At 46.5% G+C, this 20,936-nt stretch overlaps 1 protein-coding gene across 4 annotated transcripts in view; it reads right to left on the minus strand.

Annotated features, from left to right (window-relative positions):
* NEK1 (NIMA related kinase 1) overlaps positions 1 to 20,936 on the minus strand; it is a 2,768,493-nt gene that overhangs the window by 857,646 nt on the left and 1,889,911 nt on the right. The window lies entirely within an intron of this gene.

Consider the following 20,936-nt stretch of genomic DNA (forward strand, 5'->3'; position numbering starts at 1 on the left):
TCCACCTAAGCATCACTGGAATTGTACATGTCCTTCTGTAAGTATGCCCTCAAAGAGCCAAAACAATCTACAGGTATACTGTGCAGAGATACACATTCACAATAGCCATTTTTGAGTTACGGGAGGAGTTGAGGCCCACCAGGGGTGTGCCACCCGAAGTCTGGCCAAGACTTGTGCCACACAGGCCATTCTACACTTATCCCTGGGAGCGTACCCAACAGACCCCAATAAAGATGTTTTTATTTCCAGCTGGATATTAACCTCCAAAATATCAGAAAGATTAGTAACCACTTCAGACCAGAACCGTGTGCACCCCGAGGCCGTATGTACGAAATCAGCCCCATCCATCTTGCACCTCGGGCATGCACCGGAGCAAAGATGTCAAATTTCCAGATCCTCCTGGGAGTGTAGTAAACTCTGGGCAAGAATTTTAATTGTAGCAATCTGTGTTTGGAGTTCATTGAGACATTTTGGACATGCTGCCAGATGTATTCCCATTCATCATCTGATATTGCGTCCCCAATATCTGCTTCCCAAGTCGGCCTAGAGCCATCCAATACCATGTCTCTCCAATCGCCGACCAGCCGTGAAACCAACTTATTTTGTGTCAGTCGTCAATGTCATCAATACCAGGTCCCCCACTGGGGCAAACAGGAACGCCGGCAACATGTCTTTAATCTCCTTACAAATTCTAGTATAAATCATCTGGTATAAGAGCGAGACCCACCCCAATTCTACAAATTCTTTGAGTCAAAAATGTGTCATTTTGGAAACAGTCCTCAATCATGACAAGCTCCAGCTTAGCCATTATTTCCCTGCGAATACCGCTGTCAACGGAGCTCAGGATGCCCTCAATTCAATCAAAGAATATATTAATAGGATGTGGCTGAGCAATTCAGTACCTGATATGGAGCCTTCTCAATGCCGCCAGTGCGGCCATCACTGTGTTTATGGTCTTGCCAGCCTTATGACCAGCACTCCAAACTGTGGAGGTTAATTTCACTGGGAAACTATTGCTCTCTCAAGAGCCACATGCTGTGTTTGTACAAGGCTGGATCAAACCACAACTTGATATGGCAAACGTGCGCCACTAAATAATATTGCATAAGGTCTGGCACCATCAGCCCACCATCCGCTAATGGGCATACAAGTATCTCTCAGTGGACCTTTGCCTGTTTACCCACCCAAATCCGCTTTAGTATCCCACCTGTTAACCTTGCTTTCAATTTCTTTCAGGAGAGAAGTGTAACTGGCCTCAAGCAACTTCTGGAATCCCAACCATCCACCAGCCCCCAAATATTTAGCACCATTCGGGCACCACCTGCAGCCATGGTCGTCAATGGCAATAATTCGGACCAATTGATTCTAAGCGCAGAATATCTACCAAACTCATGACCGCCGCAATGATTGGGGCTACGTTACTGTCAGGATCCCATAGATAGAGGAGCAGGTCGTACGCATACAAAGACAGAAGCACTGTTTGAGTGTAGAATTGTAGCCCTCTATGGATATGGTCCACTCTAAGATACACGCTAGTGGCTCAATAGCCAGAGCAAATCATAAGGATGACAGAGGACAGCCCTCTTTTGTGTCCCAGTGTAGGTTAAAAGGGAAGGATAGGGCCACATTCACTAATATTCGGGTTGATAGATTATGATACAGGAGCTCGGCCGACGCTATTAAGGTCTTCCCCGACTCCATGCGTGTCAAGACAGTAAATAGGAAATCCAAATTGAAGGAATCAAACGCTTTCTCTGTGTCCAAAAACAATGCTGTCGCATTTAGTCTCGGGAGGATAGCTCAGGGGCAACATGCTCGCCTTGGAAGCAAGACGACGCAGAGCAAAACATGTTCGTTCAGCGGGTCCACGCTTAGAAACCTCTGGATATTAAGCGCGTTATAAATAACCAATTACAATGACAATAGATAGCAGGGTCAATTAGGGAGAAGATGGCAAATAGGCGCCAGAGGTTCAAGTGTGTCGATCTCCCTGGGATAAACCAAGGCTGATCTGGTAACACGAGCATTGACATCAGTGAAAAAAGCCTTGAAGCTAGTAATTTTGCCAATATTTTATTGTCCACATTGGGTAGAGCAAGAGACCTATAGGAGGCATAGAGTGTGGCATCCTTCCCCTGTTTGGGTAGGACAACAGTAGCTTCCCTCAGTTGCAGGCAACTCACCAGTTCAGAGAGCTTCACAAAATACCCAAGCCAAAATAGAAGCCACTTTGTCAATGAATTCTTTATAGAATTTGATGGTTATCCCAGAGGCCAACAGCCCTGATCTTATCAAGATTTGCATCAATATGAAAAAGAATCTTCACTTTTTTTGTGCTGGCATAGTGAATCCTCTTGGTGAAATTGCTTCTTAAATTGAGAACAGAAGTCTAGTCAGAAGAATAGTTACAATAAACCTCTGCTTTTATCAGAAAAGTGAGATGTCTCAAGACCTATTGTAATCTCTATGGAATATTTGGTTATTCTTAATATCCTACATGCATGGGGTCTTGCACTATCAGACTCATTGAGAGCATGCCAAAATAGCACCAGCGCAAAGCATTACAAACATAATGATGAATTTAGAGAAACAGTGAAGAATAAATTACTTACCTCTCGGTAATGTTCTTTCTGATGGACGGTCCTCCCACAGATTCCTCATCGATGATATCCATCTCCCAGCACCAGTTGTCCTTTGTAAACTTTTCCGCCACCAGGAGACACAGCGGGGCTCCGCTCTACGTGCCGGACATGATGGCGGGGTCAGTAAATATAGAGGCGCTGCACCCTGCGACCTAATTTCCACCCTTTTTCTCTAGCACTCTGATGCTGAGAGACTGCAGAACTAAGCTGTACTAGCTACCCCAAGAGGGGCAGGTAGGGAGGGCGATGAGGAATCCATGGGAAGAACATCCATCAGAAAGAGAATTAAAAGAGAGGCAAGTAGTTTGTTCTTCTATAGACACCTTCCTCCGACAGATTCCTAATCTATGATAGACTCCAAGATCAGTACAAGGACCTAGAGGAGCGAGGGTAGGGAGGACACTGCCGAAACCAGAAACCTTGTGTTTATTTTATTTTTACATTTATAGTGGCGCGTAAAGCCCTAAGGCATCTTGGCACTACACTAGTTTCCATTACAAGTGCGATAGCAGGTCCAATCTGCAGGACCAGGCATGAAAGTTACAACAAAGGGTAGATACTGAATGCACACTCCGGAAAAGCCTCACCCCATGGGGAAGGGGGCTGCGACAGGTATACAAAATAGTCGTAATTCAACATTAGTGAAGGTGCATATTCTGGTAAAGCCTCACACAGGGATACTGGGGACAACATTTGAAATGCAGGGCAAGGCATGACAATACAACCTAAAGGTAGATCATGAGTGCACACTGGTAAAGGCTCATACAGAGGTACTAGCGGCTACGACAGGGTCAAGTAGGAATATGTAGAGCAATCATAGACGCAAGTTAACTGGTGGGAGAAAGGTGATTGAGCGCTAGTAGCCAAGCCACCAAATAGATCACACTGAAGTTGCTGAGCAAGTTTGTGTACAGTGTACACATACACCGGTGAGTAAATTTGTAGTTTGTAGAGTGGACACCCCATCCACCCCAGGCACACTCGGACAGTTGGAGGGCTTTAGAGGGGGCCTGTAAGATGAAGAAGTTACTTACCAACTGGTAACGTTCTTTCGATTGGATGTTCCTCCAACGTATTCCACATCTTTGACATGTAATGTCCACAGCTGTGATGCTTCTGTAATTTTTCGGCAGAGGGCATCCTGCATCGATGGCGTCGGGTCGATGTCCCTCGATGGCCTTCATCGAGGGCGACGTCACTGGATGTTCTAAACAGCACACACGGCACCCGTAGCCTCAGTTTATGTTTTTTCATCCATAACGTGTGACCTGCTCGTACACAATGCCTGCTTGACTGCACATTGCCTTGAGGGAGCGCAAGCTGCAATTGCATAGGAAATTCTCCAGAGGGGTAGGCCGGAATGGCAATGTGGAATACGTTGGAGGAACAGCCAATTGAAAGAACGTTACCAGTTGGTAAGTAACTTGTTCTTCGAATGGATTGTGTCCTCCAACATATTCCACATCTTTGACAGACCCCCAAAGCAGTAACAGAAAATGAAGGAGGGAGAAGAATTTAAAATACCAAATCAGATGACAGAATAAAGGACCACTTTACCAAAGTCCATATCTTAACCATGGAGCGTATCCAGGGAGTAATGTTTGACAATGGTGTTGATAGAAGCCCATGTAGCTGCGTCACAAATATTCCTAATAGGAACTCCCTGCTGCAGGGCAGTGGAAGTAGCCACTCCCCTAGTGGAGTGAGCCTGTAAACCCTCAGTAGGGTCCCTGTCCACCAATCTGTAACATTCAGTTATGGTGAGGATAATCCACCTGCACAAGGTCTGTTTGGTAACAGCCTGGCCCAATCAGTGTCCAGCATACCCCACACAGAGTTGGTCGTCCACTCGGACCCTGGACATCCTAGAAATATAAAAGCTCAGAGCTCTACTAGGGTCCAACCTATGGAGTCGCTCCTCTTCCTTACCAGTGTGGTTGTATTAACCCACTCTGCTATACTATGCGGCCTCAACTCTGCTATCTTTGGTGCGAGAAACAGCAAAATGGCACACAACCCATGTGCGTGCCAAACCCTCCAAATCCGTGTTTTTTCAACACACAAAAGATGACTACACAACCTGCCACTCATGGTGCATATGTGGTGGAACAGAACATGCACTGCAGAAAAAGTGCCAGTGGGCTCCATGACAAGTAAACATGGAGTACAAAGGGAGAAGCAGCGCTTTGCAAGTGAAATTCCAAAATTTGCCTGTCAATGACATTTACTTTGCTGCTGAAACTTCAAAATGCCTCTTCATAACACTTTCCAACACTCAAAATATTGCTTGGCGCTAAAGTTCAGTTAATCTAATGAAGCACTGTGAATTTACAAAGTCCTGAAATGTTAAGCGCAAATTATTTTCTCAGCAAAACTGGATTGCCTGTGAATGACAATTCCTGTCAAAAATCTGTGTGCAGTCACACTGGGCTACCTGTGAGTGACAGCCCCTGTCAAATGGGCTCGCCCGATTACACTTTAAAGTTGTCTAAAACAAAAATCTGCCGGATTAGCAAATATAAAGAGACTGTTGCTGAAAGGAACACAGATCTCAGTTGTTTTGATCCCACAGGTTTAAACCTAAGAATGTAATTTATCTATGCCATCTGATGCAACAAGTTTGTTTTATGCTGGATTTCAAATCAAGAAAATAAAAATTAACTTAGATTGGTTGGGCCTGCAAGAGGTTGAAAAACAGGTTTGCACCCAAGGAGAGGGAGTTGATCTCAGCAGATGCTCACTGACACATGATAATTGTGGGGTAGGCCAGACATTTATCTGCTACCAAGGACTGAACAATGGCAGATTCTCCAGGCCAGGAAATGGAAGGGTTAAGAGGTCATAAACTAGGCTTGCAGAAGAAAATCCCAAAGGTGGGGGCTGTTCCTTGCCTCCAGAGACAGACAAAAGGCTATTTGCTGCTAAGAATATGTAATGAAATTTTTTTAGAGACTTATAAACTCGCTATCAGAAGTGGTGAAAAATATAAAAAGGGCAGATTTGTTCATCTAATTTTTGTCCCTATTTCAAAATGTGGAACTGTGTAGCATATTCTGAACAGGAATGGCAATATAAGTGGTTTTATGGGAACTGTATTTATGCTAGAATTGTTAAACTTTGCACACACATTCCTATGGTAAACACGCATATTTGTGGAAATTTGGATAAAGTTTGGCAAATGTGTTCATGGCGAAATGGACAAAATGTTGCAAAAAGACGAAACAAGGTCTCACAGCTGTGGGATTTTGATGAATAGATACTCCATAAAATATGTAATCCTTGTATGTGATTTTCGTAGAGGTTACAAATGTATAAATATGTATTTAGGACAAAATTCAATTTTGATACTAGTGGCTAGGGGAGGATTGTAAAAACAAAACCATACACTTGACATCATCTGTCTTTGATCCAATCACTCGGATGCACGGCAGAGATAAGACTATGATCCAATCCCAGTTCACAGGGGCAAGTTTAGTTAAGCCGGCCCATACTCCCGTTTTTGTTTTTGTCATTTGAAAGGATAAATAGAGACATCTGACAACACATACACTCTCTCGCTTCTGATTCCAGCGAAGCACTCTGATCCAGCATTCAACATCCAGCCTTTAACATCCTTCCAGATGCCAATCACCAGGCCAAGCAGTAGCTGAACCATTTTCAGCTAGGCCTTAATCCTCAATTAATCCTCAACTAATCCTTACAACCCAGTGAAGCGCTGTGGTGTGGGGAAGCATCCTGAAACTATCTGGCTTGCTACCATAACGCTTGCCTGATGAACTCGCCATCCCGCTGATCTGAAATATCCAGAAACAAAAAGGGCAGATACCGTACAGTTCCGGTGACCGGCCTAGCTGATCCTAGCTGATGTGCTGTCCTTCCCTGATAGACCCGATCCATTGACCAGAATCTTGACGGGCCAACAATCTTAAATCCCAGTGGATTGTGAATATTAACAGGACGTTAGAGAACTATTGTATACCTTCCCTTATCTTGTTCCACCCTAATATCTGAACTATCCTTTCTTTCATAACCAGTGACAGTGTCAAAATCTTTAGTGCTATCTTATTCTGTCTATTTGCTAAAGCATCATTTTCATAGTCATTTTTATTTGTGCAACTCTGATCCAAAAATCCCACTTGAGTGTTTGGACTGGTTGCGCCAGGGAAGGCACTGGGGATCTGTTACCGAAGTCATGAATCAGTCTCAGAGCTTACTTCGTCCCAACCTGGTTGTCTAGCCTGCATCCTCTCGTCTTGAGCAAAAGCATAATCCATAATTTCTGGTTTTAAACTGAAGTTATTGTCCAAATTCGTGTCTTTATTTTCGAAAAACACCTCCCACTAAAACGTCCATAACTCCCTTAGTTTTAAAGATAGAATCTCCCAATGATACCCAACATCCTTAGCTACATCCACAACCCAAAACCGCATTGCGAAACCTTGTAGTGGACCCGTTTTTTATCAAAAATAGCATAGTAAAAGTTTGCCACAAATTTACATTTTGCAAAGGTTTTACACTTGTGAATTGTCTATAAATTATTTCCCACTTTGCCTTTGAGATTCCAATTGTTTTCTTTTGATTAAATCATTGCCTTTGATTACCTGCATCTGTTCAAAGTGGCTCCTGTAGAAATGTATAATAATTTAAGCATTTTTGACCACATTTAGTGTTTTTGCTCAGCCAGTTTCAAAGCCATGCTGACAGTTGAAAAGTCAAATCCGTTTTTTCTCTTGTGTTTAAGCCAGGAAGGTGGGGGTAATATTCTGTTTGGTCTGTATTATTCCTTAGTACCTGCTCTCTCATAAAATCTATTTAAATTGCCTATTGGTGGTTCGAGGGGTGTCGCAGGGGGAACCTCTAACCACAGTGCTATCTGTTCCAAACCAATCCAAAAGTATTATTTTCTTAGCTGCATTATTTTTGTGTTCATTACCTAATTCCCAGTTCATTAAAGATATTATTCATTGTTCTCGTCACCCCTTGGTGATGGTTGTTACCTATTAAAAATATATTGTGTTTTAAATTCTCAATCCATAAATAAATATTTACTGTTACAAACTAGCCTGATTCCTGGTTCAGTGTGACCGCGGGGGTATTTTGAGAAGGGTGTGATATTAGTGGTATATCATTCAGAATATTGAACTTATAGACAAAAGTAAATAAGGGTTTCCTTTGTGCACTACATGCTGGGCGAGACTTGGGTGTGTGCCTGATTGAAATCCCTTACACCAGGATGAGGAGGAGGATAGAAAGCAGGAAGTACCACTTTCTGGTTTAATTGAAATTCAGACACTACCTTAGTTAGAAAGGATGGACGTACCCTCAGTACAACCCTATCCTTGTGGAACACAGTAAAGGATGGTTTAGATGAAAGTGCCTGCAATTCACTCACTCTGCGAGCGGATGTTACTGCAAACAAAGAAAACCGTCTTGAAAGACAACAGTCTCGAAGGACAAGAGTGCAAGGGTTCAAATGGAGCACTTATCAGGAATTTCAAGACCAAATTCAGATCCCAAACCGGCAACTGAAACAGGGACGGTGGGAACACATTAGTGAGCCCTTTAAGTAATTGGGAAATCAGAGGAATCTTAAAATAAGAACATTCTTCAGACGAGCGCTTGAAAATAGTCAGCGCCGCCAGGTAACCTTTAATGGTAACCACTTGAAGACCCCTGTGGGCCAAAGAAAGCAAGAAAGACAGAACCATGGGAATGGAACAATGAAAAGGATCGACATTGGGTTCTCTGCACCAGTCGCAAAACTTACAGCAACGGTGCAGGGATTTGGTTGCCGGCCACCTGGCCGAAAGCAACACCTCCATCGCTGTCATGACCCTTGCCCCTGGCCCTCACCGGCAAGTCAGCCTTCCAGTTAGAGCAAGGCCTTAAAACCTCATCCTAGACTCTCTTGGCGCCGGGCTCATAACCATCATGAAGACCAACATTAGAATGAGACTATTTACTTGAGACTATTTAACTTGGGGGTGGGGAGGTTCAGCCAACATGGAGGCACACACATAGCTCAGTTACAAGGAACTGAGCTATGCGGTCTAGTCTTTTGGGTGTGGCAGGCCTGGGACTACTTTAACTGGACTACTTTGGGTGTAGCAGGCCTGGGACTACTTTACCTGAGACTATTTAAACCACACCCAAACAGCAGAACATGCTTTGCGTTATTCTGCTGTGGGCAGCGTAACGCTCACCGTGTCCAGTTCTTTGATGACAGCTTACCTGAAACCAAGGACCTGCAGAGAGAGAAAGAACACTATGAAACTTACCTGGAACAATATCCTGTCTTCAATTCATCGCCGACTTCATTTCCACTCACCTGAAGGTACGAACTCCATCATCTGGCACCGCATGCATCCTGGAATACCATAACCTGGAAAGAGGAGAAAGAAAGACAACATTAGTAAGCGTTTACTCACGTTTCCTCCCAAATGAAGAAAGCCACACAATTCTTACCTGGGTAGTCATCTCCTGGTCAGTATCATTGCTGGAACATTACGGCGCTCTGCGAGGAACATCGCAACCTGCAAGGAAAGAAAAAAAACAGGTTAGCAATATAAAAGGCGAAACAGCACCGCGCATCGCGCACACCGCGCTTTCGCCTACCGGCCCATGCACATCTTCAAACTGCATGACAACACCAAAATACCTTTCCATACCTAAAAGGAAAGAAGCAAGACATTATTCGAACTAAGAGGAACATAATAACTGCATATAAAGACTGTAAAGCAGCAAACCTACGGAGTCGCAGCAGGCCTGGATTCCCATAGGGGGGCTTGCACCAGTGAAGTAACTTGGTCGCTGCTCGCCCCCCACATCTACACGCCCCGCCACGAGGAGCAGGACAGAGAATCCACCTTTTACAATATTAAGGTGAGGAGAGGGCCCAAGGGGGAGGAAGGAGTTGAAGCCAAGGGAGGTGGGAAAACAAAGACAATCTGGTATTGAATCCAGCTCTCCTATATTGCAGACCCATCTTTAACCAGAGGCGTTACCAAGGGACCGGGAGAGGGATCGAGAGTGCAAATCATCCAACCAGGGCTGGGTGGCGTCCCCGTGGATACCAGGTGAGCGTAACAATCACGTCATACGGGAGGTCCCAAACCTTATATCTCAACCTTTAAGAAACCAAGTGTGAAGGTTGAGAGTCTTGACCTCTGGATGAAAAAATGTAGGATGCCATGAGGCTGAGCAACCTTAAAAATACTAAAGCCAGAAGACTCTGGGAATGTGGACATTTGTCCATCTGTACAATGTGATGAGCCCTCACCTTGGGAGGCGAACACTTCCAAGGATGTGTCCAACACCCACCCCCTCCCATCTACTGGAGCTGTTGAAAAGGTGTCAGATGCGACTACTTAAAATTGAGGAAGAAGCCCAGCTTGTGTAGGGAGTGGCAGGTGACACAGAGATGATCCAGAGCTTGCTCGGGAGAATGTGCTTGGATCAGCCAGTCGTCCAGGTAGGGGTAGACATAAATCCCCCCGCCTGAGATACGCTGCCACCACCACCATCAGCTTGGTGAAGACCCTCGGGCGGAGGTCAAGCCGAATGGCAGGACCTGAAACAAAGTGCGAGCTGCCAGCCACAAACCTCAGGTGCTTTCTGTGCATTGGATGAATCGGCACATGAAAGTAAGCATCCTGTAGGTCCAGAGACACCAACTAATCTTGACGTCGAAGGGCCTGAAGGACTTGAGAAAGAGTAGCCATCTTGAACTGGTCCTTCCGGAGGAACTTGTTCAACCAACGTAAGTCCAAGATGAGTCTCATTCCCCCGTCTTTCTTTGGAATTAAAAAATATGGGGAATACCATCCCTTGTTCCTCTCCGCTACAGGCACTTGTTCTATAGCGCTTTTCTCCAGCAGGGTTAAGATTTCCTGCACAAGGAGCGGATCCGGAAGCTTCAAAGAGAGACTCCCCAGTGGATTGTCGTGAGCCCGTTTTAGCAAGGGCAGGCAGTAGTCGTGGGCCATTGTCTCCAGAACCCATGCATCCAAAGTAATAGCTTGCCATTCTTCGAGATGCTAAAACAGTCTGCCCCCAATTGGTGAACAATGGAACATGGCCTCGTAGTTGTTCTGGAGCAGCTATGGCAGCGCCTGAAGGCAAAGAGGCTGCTGCTTGAGCGGCTTTGGCACCTCTATTTCCTCAACCACCACAGGTACTTCTATGTTGACCCCTTTTATTGCCAGCTCCTTTCGTCCTACCAAAAGAGGAGTAGTAATGAAAGGAACCTCCCCTCCACTGTTGTGCCCTAGTACGAATAGGCAGAGGTTGACGCACTGCAGCTTTTGAGGTCTGCAACCTCTCAAGGCTCTTGTCAGCCTTGCTGCCAAACAAATGAGAGCCATCAAAGGGCATGTTCAGATGACGGGCCTGTACATCTGGAGCAAAACCAGACTTCCGCAACCACACAAACCTGCGTATAACAGTGCTCGCAGCCATGGACCGGCTAACACTGTTGGCCGTGTCCAACCCAGACTGAAGGGATTTACACATGGCATCCTTGCCATCCTGCACGAGAGCAAGGAACCCATCCCTTTCTTCCTCCTCAGGAATATGCTCAGCCACTAGAGAGAGGCAATTCCACAGAGTGTGTGAAAATCTTTCCAAGGCACAAGTGGAGTTGGCTGACTTCAGTGCCATACTCCCCGCAGAAAACACCTTGCGTGCCCAACCATCGAATCGTTTGTCGTCCCCATCAGGAGGGATGGTAGGGTATGCCGCTTGCCTCGAGGTGGCTGTAGCTGCCTGTACCACCAAACTCTTGGGAATGGGGTGAGTGGATAAGTAGCTGGGGTCGCTACTGGAAGGCCGGTATTTTTTAGTTAACTGCCGGAAGAGACTCAGGGTTCTGCCAAGCAGCCGCCACCCTTTTTTGCAAAGTCAAATGAAAAGGCAACACCAGGTCAGTGGACGGACCTTGAGCCAAAATATCAGTTAAGTCATCCTGAACAAATGCATCCAGAGGTCTAGACCAACCAAGATATTCAGTAACTCTAGCCATCAGTCTCCTATAAGAGGACTCAGCATGAGTCTCAGGCTCAGGCCTGCCAAACTCTACCTCAGGAGATGTGTCCAAGCCACTGGCATCATTGAGGGATTGGCGCAACTCTTCCAACTGACTGTCCCCAGAAAAGACAGAAGCCACATCAGGCTCAAAAGTGTCAAACTCCAAATCCGACCTCTCCTCATCCGCATAGATATCATCCAGAGGAAGGAAGAACTTCTGCCTAGGGACAGAATTGGGTCTGGATTCCTTAACAGGCTTCACAGTCTTGGATTTAGCCTTCCTTGGAGGATCCGCAGTACTAGGGACCCCCATCAGCAAATTCCGGCCAAAAGGCGTTGGGGCGTCGATGGCTTCGGCGTCGACAACAGCGCCAATAGCACCGAGGGCTGGTGTGAAGGCACCACTTTGACGTCCGTATCCGATGGACACGGCGCCGATGGACACTGCGCTGACAGTCGACGCCGACCTCTAGCCTTACCAGATTTCTACGGTTTCGCCGGGGACAAAGACAGACCTGGATCTAGCACGTCTCTGGCTATCAAACTGAACCTTGTCTGAACGGGACCACGACGGTTCCCAATGAGTATCGCGCTGAGAACCCGGGCCCGAAGGCACGCAAGCATCGGACCAAGACCATTCCTTGCTGGCTTCTTCCAAAGGCGCGGACGGAACTGTGCCCTGGGATAAAATAATCGCCACCATCTGCTCCCTGAAGGCCTCCCATTCCTCTGGAGTCAAGGACTTAGTGGAACAAGCCACTTTGCTCACGGCTCCATCATCCGAGGAGGATGGGGAAGGCGACCGGTGACGGCGCTTCCGGGAGTTCCGAGACGAGGACGAGTTGCAGGAAACACTCCAGGATCGGGATCCCCGGGACTCCTTACAACGAGGAGAGTCACCCCTCGAATCATCGGGGGACATTCCCTTTGCAGATTTTCAGGATTTACTGGCTTTAGTACCCCGACCTTTACGCTCCTGCAAGGCCTTCGCAATCAGCGACTGGCATTTCAAACAGTCGTCGGTGTCATGACTCTCGCTCAGACACCACAAACAAATTGGGGGGGGGTTCCGTTATCGACATCTTAGACTTACAGCCCCGGTAAGCCTTCAAGCCAGACCGTGGAGTCGTAGGGGTAGAAGAAGAAGACATATTCACGAAGAATACACGAGGCGCGCCGAGTCCTCGAAGCAAACACGTTTCTGAAAAAAACTGAACAGAGGCTACGGGCGATGTGCGTCCTATTTATAACATCCGGTGACGTTGCCCTCGACGGAGACCTTCGAGGGATATTGACCAGACGCCATCGACGCAGGACGCCCTCTGCTAAAAAATGTCCCAAGTAGCACAGCTGTGGACAGTACATGTCAAAGATGTGGAATACACTGGAGGACAAAATCCATTCGAAGGGCTGATATTCATCTTTTTTGACAGTGAAGCCGGGATATGCAAAGACCTTTCTGTGCACAATTGCGGGCAGCCGCGCTTACCTGCGAAGCTCTTTCTATGTAGTACGCTGAGCATCCGCGGGCTGTGGTGGTCTTAAGGCGAAAGAATTCGGATCTATGAGTTAGTATCAGGGCCAATACATGGTTTCAGTGAGGTGGCCACACGCTGGCCACGTCCGGACAGGCCAGACAGGAAACAAAGGCCTTGTGTGTGTGTGGGCTTTTGGAAGGGGCCGGATTAGCCTGCTGGCTCACCTGGATCGGCACCATTTGTGGCCAATCCGCAACGAGTGGGGCTGTCCTGGAGAGTAAGCATCTCAAATTCTGGAAGAAGGTATTAATGGCGGTGGCCATTTTCAAAAGGGTATCAGGCCTTGGGTTCATGTCAATGCATCCCAGCAGGGCTTACCTTCCAGGCAGCAGTCGTCTTCATGGGGGTTGAGGCTATCCACAGCAAGCATTGTGGAAAGAATGGGGTGAAGGACAGCTCTGGCAAAATGAGCGTTCTGACTAGACCTAGAATCCAACTGACAATCAAGACTGTGTGGAAAAAATGAACATGATTCCTAAATTAGTCAAAATGAATTGCTGCAAACGCAGCCAATAAATCTTTCAATCAAAACTTAGAAACCACCATTGTTTGCCTTCCTTCAAGAAGGTAGGCATCTGAAACAACAATTGGTGATACAGATCGGTAACTTTTGACACCCAGTCCTAACCTTAGAAGATTGTGGGATCTTCCGCCTATTCCAGGGGAAATTCCCATGCAGCGGATGTACTGCCTGTAGATTCACGGAGATTAAACAAAGCATGTCGATTAACAATTCTGATTGGAGATTTCAGTTTCATAGCAATTATAGCCGTTGCAATATCATTTACATGGTAGAATGCCCCTGCGCTCAGTTGTATGTGCGCAAAACCATAAGGCAAGCGTGCACTCGTATTCCGGAGCACAGATCCTGATCTTTTCCCCCCACCGTCTCTGCCATCACAGCGTCCCTGAGAAGCCACTCCAGTAGAGACCACTGCCAAAGCCCCCGAGGGCCCTGGGGAAGATGCACCATCGCTCACATCAGGGCATGATTGGAGAAAGCTATGGAACCCAGGGATACCTCCTGCATTTTCCCCACTAACTGCGCAGACACCCATATAGTCAATACGGGACTGCGATATTTGTACGTGGGAGTAGTATGTGAATCCTATTTATGAACCTCTACACATGTGCCACACGTCCATCAGCCCCATCCCCTTGAGCTTGTCCTTGAGCCTCTGCGAGGGGGAGCCTTGTGCGGCACTACGGTCAACCCCCAGAACCCAGGCAATGTTGAAGTCACTTGTGTCATCTCCTCTAGCTAGGCCAAAGTCGCTCGAAGGAATCAGTCCTGCCCCGAATTTGGCACTTCTTTCGCCGCTAATGTTAAGGTGTCTGAATTGATTCTGAACTTAATAAAGATATAGCAGCCTTGTTTATCCTCTCTTGTGTCTAGAATCACTAAACTGGGGATATTTTTGAACGCTACCATCACCCCCACCATCTTATCCTTCGCATTTGCCTAAAATACATAGGGGTATGTGTGTAGCCGGGATCTGTGTGTCGCTTTTTCTGATATGGGTCTCTTGGAGCGTGAAAAAGTCAGGTTTCTCACACCTCAAGAAATGATCCCCATTGTGCCTATTCTCTGAGGAATTTAACCCATTATTTTATATGTGATGATTTTGAATATGTCGCACTCTCCCCATGTCCTCCCCTCCGACCCCGGGACCCCAGCCCTTTAGCGCCCCATGATGCCTCCCCTAGGAGCCAGGGCCCTCCCTGCTTTCGCCACCTGTCTGTTGCCTGCCTCTCAGCGTTCATCCCCCCCTACGGGGGTTGGTTCCCCCCAGGCCCCAAGAGGCAAAGTATTTAACCCATCTCTGACCTCTCGGATCGTGGCGTTGACTTTAATTGGCACAGGATGAATGCCTATTCGACAATTGATTTCTTTTTTGTCACTTCTAACATTCTGAACTCTGCCTTAACTTGTGAAATCATGGATGTAGGGCTTTGTGATCATTGTGTTATTTCTATTGCTCCTTTCCTTTCAACTTCTATAAGCTACTGTGTGGTTGTTTTTGGAACTGGCCCTGTTGGAAATACGGCATCTGGTTCATTCCATTAATTCGAATAGAAATGTGTGCGTCTGTCTGAATAATGCCTTACGTACTTCTGTTTATTACAAACAGAATAAAAGATGTTCTAAAGCAGACATCATTGGGATCGAAGCTTATAATAATTTTATAATTCGTAAGGAGTTGGCCACAATGACCTCTTATAAAGCTAATACTCACACAGCATAAACACATGCTTATTCAGAGCAAATTTCCAAAATTAAAGCGGGCTAACAAAGATTTAAAACTTTTAAAAAAGCGAGCTATTTCAGTTCATGAATTTACTCTTCATAAAAAAAGACTCTTAATGCGTTATCGGAATGCCATTAAGATAGTTCATCACAAGAAACATCTAGCCCTGAATCAAGCTATGCTCATGTGTATATGTAAGTATGACACTAGAAACATCTGCCGAATGTTTAACAAGACCTTTTCGTCTGTGGCGAACTGTAGGACTTCCTCTATCTCCTCAGAGAAATGGTGTGAATTTATTTCATCAGCATATTTGCTCCGTTTTTAAATTCGGTTCCTATGGATTTAAAACAATTAACTTGCAATCTTTCTTACATACTACTTGGTCAATAGCTGAGATAATGTCCGCAATTAACCATTTGAAATATACTAGGGCACCAGGCCCTGTTGGGATTCCTGCCTATGTCTTTAAATTCGATCCATTATTTTGGGCTGGTATACTCCAACTGAAATTTGATTTTTTTTTTTCTTTCAGGTTGTATCCCTAGATCTTGGCTTACTTCTCTGATTATCTCTATTTTTTTTTTAATTCTTTTTTTAAAACTTTACTTATTAATTATTGGTGGTACATGACGCCGCTTCAACACGACACTCCAAAACACTCAACAGTTCAATTACAATTTTAAACACAGTGACATCCTGGTCTGTCTACACAGTCTGCTCATTTTCGGGTCTAGTCGGGCTACTCCCAGCCGACCCTGATTCACACAAGTATACTCTGAACGGAACCCAGATGTCTTTAGGTTTACATGGTCTAGGTAACGACAATACATAGTGTTCTTCACATTCATTGACCTGAGCCAGTTCCTTAAGAAAGTGATTGGTGCATATACACTCTTCCACTGCTGCAGTATGCATTTTTTGGCCACTATACATGCTACATTAAATAATCGCCTGGTCGCCTCCGAGGACTTCCCAATATCTCTGAATAAGTATTTCTGGGGTGTTAGGTCTGCCGGAATCTGTGTGATGTCCGCAAGGATGGATGCTACCTCTCCCCAGAACCCGTATATGGGTGGGCAACTCCAATACATATGGAATGAATCTGCATGCTCGCTTCTACATTTCAAACAACTGGGTGGGCCTGCACGAGTGAATTTAGCTACCTTCTCAGGTGTGTAGTGTAATTTATTTAATACCTTAAATTAGATCTGGTGTAGGCCTGCATTCATGGACACCCTTCTGGTTAAATGACAGTATTTTTCCCATGCCTTGTCTGAGATGGTGATTTCCAGATCAGTTTCCCATGAGACCTTTATCCCATTTATCGTAGGCGTACTCGCCTGTACAACTGCATATAGTCCCGAGACACTAACCCTCGCCTGTATAGACAGTGCGGCGAGGCATGGATGAACGGGGGGTTCATCTGGGAATAGAGGCCATCTTGCCTTGAAAGCCATACGCATTCAGTGATATTGAAGTATTTTCAGTTGGTCCCTCCCCATTCCCACTTTGAATTCCTCTAGTGTTATAAATTTACCATTGGGATATATATCTTTTAATTTGAATTCCTCCTCTGGATCCCAGTTCTTTTGGACATCAGGGTCGTACGATGGTGCTATTCCGGGGAAGTTCCAGAAGGGAGCTTCTGGGTAGTAGGGAGTCTCCAAACCCAACCTACGGAAGAGTCTAGCCCATGCATGCACTGTTATCCTAACTGGGTGGAATGGACAATCATCTTTATGTTTCTTATTAAAGATTATTTAGCGTAAGTCGGTTGGGCATACGGCGTGTTTTTCAATATCAACATGGGGTGAGGTGTTCTGCTCATCCTACCAGTATCTGATAAATTGGGCCTGTGCCACTAGATAGAATAATTCAAAATCTGGGGCTGCTATACCCCCTTTGTTGTAAGGTTCCACCATTCTTTCCCACTTCATTCTGGCCGCGCCCCGTCCCCATATAAACTCTAATGCCAGGGATCGGAGGGTCGCGAAAAACTGTGCCCCCGGCCACAGCGGGATATTAGTAAATAAATATAGTAATTTTGATAGTATTACCATCTTCAATATGGCCACACGACCAATGAGCGAAATTGGAACTTTTGTCCATAACCGAAGCTTGGTGGCTATACCACACAGGAGGTGTTCATGATTGTCAGCATAGAGGGAGGCGTTATTCCAAGACACCATAATTCCCAGATATCTTATTTTGCTTGGGGACCATTGTAGAACGTATGTGTTGGCCGGGCATCTCGTGGCGGGGGTCAGGCGGAATATCTCAGATTTGGACCTGTTCGTTTTATAACCAGAGTATTCGGCAAACTCTTGAATAGTCTTGATCGCCGGGCCTAAATGTATATCTGGTTCACGGATATATAACAATGTGTCGTCTGCATATAAGGATATTGAGTGGGTCAGGCCGGCCATCGTGATACCTCTCTGTCCCTGATGTTCTCTCATAGCCGCCGCAACTGGTTCAATGGTGAGGGCAAATAGTATTGGGGAAAAAGGGCATCCCTGTTGTGTACCCCTGCCCAACCCAAACCAGTCGGACATCATGCGATTGGTCAGAACCGTGGCTCCAGGGTCAGAGTATAGTAGACCAATGCATCTCAAAAAATATGCGCCTATTCCGAATTTCTCCTGAACCTTAAATAAATACAACCATGACACTGAATCAAAGCTTTTTCAGCATCGAGGGATACCGCCACCGCCTGAGCTTCAGGTTTTATCTGGGCCATGATACCAAACAGTCTCCTAAGGTTAAGAGCTGTCGACCTAGTGGGGATAAAGCCGCACTGATCTGGATGTACCAATGTGGGCATGTGTGGTAGGAGTCTTGTGGCCAGGATCTCGGCAAATATTTTAGCGTCGCAGTTTATCAAGGAGAGAGGACGATAGGAGGACATTTCGTTGGGTGGACGTCTGGGCTTCAACAAAACTGTTATTATGGCCTCTCTCATTGATGGTGGCAGGGTACCCACTTTCACCGCCTCCTCCCACACCGACAATAGCATCGGGGCCAGTTCCTCATTTAATTCCTTATACAATTCTGCCCCAAGTCCGTCCGAGCCCGGTGCTTTGCTGCTGACCAGTGATTTGATCGCCTCAGCGACTTGCTCAGTGGTCGGTCAAGCACCAGTCTGTATTCCACAGGCAGCATTGGAAGAGTAATACTATCGAGGTACGTTTCCACGTCCCTGGCTGACTTCGAATCATGGTTAGAGTACAGGTCTGCATAAAAGTGGGTGAATTCCCTATTTATCCCCTCTTCACTAGTGACCACTGAGCCGTCCCCCGCTATTATACTGGAGATCGTTGAGTGCTGTCTCACGGCTTTAAGCAGGTTGGCTAAGGTGCGCCCTGCTCTGTTACCCTCACCGTATCTGCACACTCTATGGGGGTTGCCATAAACAGTAGTTCCCTAGCAGCTAGTTTATTGAACTCCAGCAGGTTACTATTTATATCTGCCAAAGTTTGGTTATCATGTTTATCAGTGTATCTCGCTTCCAGGTTCCCCAGGCATTTTTCCACCTCATCAAGTTCTATCCTAACTGCTTTCAGCATGCCTGCGGACTTAGAGATCAATATTCCTCTCACCCATACCTTGAAGGCCTCCCAGAGAGTATGTTGGCTGTCTACTGAGCCTCTATTGATTTCAAAAAAGTGTTCAACCGCTATACGCAACGCATCCACAACTGCTGGGTCCTTAAGGCTGTCCGGCGGCATCCTCCTTTGTCTAGTTAGGGGCGTTGTATTTCTAAGTGTCATTTCCATAGTAACAGGGGAGTGGTCTGAAAGAGTGCGGGGGAGTATCTCACAGTTATCCATCTGGCACATGAGGCTTGCTGAAGTCAACCAATAGTCTATTCTGGACTCAGTGTCATCTACTGTAGAAAAAATGTATACTGTCTCTTGCATGGGTGTAGAGTTCTCCATGAGTCCACCATTGTCAACTGCAACAGGATTTGTAGCAACATCCCCGCCGCCTAGGAGGGGGGTCGAGGTTTTGTGTTGGATCGATCCAGTGTGACATCAAGGATTGTATTAAAATCCCCCCCACCCCCACAGGATCTGTTCAACCCCCGTGTACCCCATTTCCCGTACAACATCTACATAGAACTCAGGATCATCAACGCTCGGGCCATAGGTGTTCACCAAAATCATCTCCCTCCCCGCAACGCTACCCCATACTATGGCATATCGCCCATGCATGTCCACTTTGCTTTTATCAAATCGAAAATCAACAGAGCGATGTATAAGAGTGAGAACACCTCTCGCCTGTGTGGAGTAGTCTGTAAAATACCTAATTTGTCCCCAGTTTTTCAAAAAGTCCATGTTTACCTTTCGGAGTGCATGTGTCTCTTGTAACATAATCACCTGCAGATGGTGTCTAGGAACGTAAGACCCCACTTTTCTGGACTTAGCGCGATTGTTCAAACCGCGGACATTCCACGTAAGGAGTTTTAACTTCACACCACTAGCCCTTGCTCCAGTGTATGCCATGACCGTGAGTCAATACCATTTTCTGTGTCCCGGACTGTCCCGGGAGAGTGTCATGTGCAGCGACGCCACCAACAATATCAACTTGTAAGACCGTTCCAACTGGGTCCCCATAGCCCTCCCCTCCAACATGGATCACATATATCTCAACAACCAAAAATCTACCATAACAACTAGTCCCCCCACCCACATCATCTCCCCCAACATGACGATGCTGCCCAATAATGCTCGGTCCTTCCCCGATGGGCATTGTTAGGCAGAAACCTGTGCAGTTCCCTTAGGGACCACTGCAAAAGGCTTAATGCTACAGGTGTTGGCAGTAAACCCAATTGGTAGCAGTCTGTACCACCCAGATTTACCTGGTAGCTGTGGCTGAGCAGCCAGACTTCTCTCAAGAAGAGTTAGACAGTATATAGAGTATACAAGATAGGTACCAAAATACAGTAGCACAAGCAAACACTGACCAGAGCTTTGGTATCAAGTATATGATTATTTATTTAGAGACACACTTAGAAATACTCTAGGAGAGGGCGCTAGAGAGCCGTCCAAGATGGTGGCCTCCCTGTGAGCTCAGCGGAGCTCCCACGAATATCCTGAAAAATCGCTGCATCCGTGTGGTGTATTCCGACAGAAGCTGCCTCCCCCTTGTAGAGAAAGCGATTCCTCACAGGGGGATATACTCATTTCATCGAGCCGGTGGACGTGTGTGGCGAATCTCCCACAAGAAGGTGCCGCCCCCTCCTCTCCGCGGACACAAGGTGCGGCCTACATGGGCGACCCGGAAGGAGTCGGCATCATCCAACCGGTGCCCCGAGCGGCGAGAGGACTGGCGGCCGCTGAGCCAACACGAAACCTGCGGAGCCTGATCGAACTGACAGGAGAGGGGAAAAAGAAGGCAGGCGCCCGGCCTGGGCGGTCAGGTACGAGCGCTCCGCGTACCCCCCTGGCCCACGTGGCCGCGACAGCTGGCGCACAAAT

Source organism: Ambystoma mexicanum, chromosome 6q (assembly GCF_040938575.1).
Source record: "Ambystoma mexicanum isolate Mex_15411 chromosome 6q, UKY_AmexF1_1, whole genome shotgun sequence".
Lineage (NCBI taxonomy): Eukaryota > Metazoa > Chordata > Amphibia > Caudata > Ambystomatidae > Ambystoma > Ambystoma mexicanum.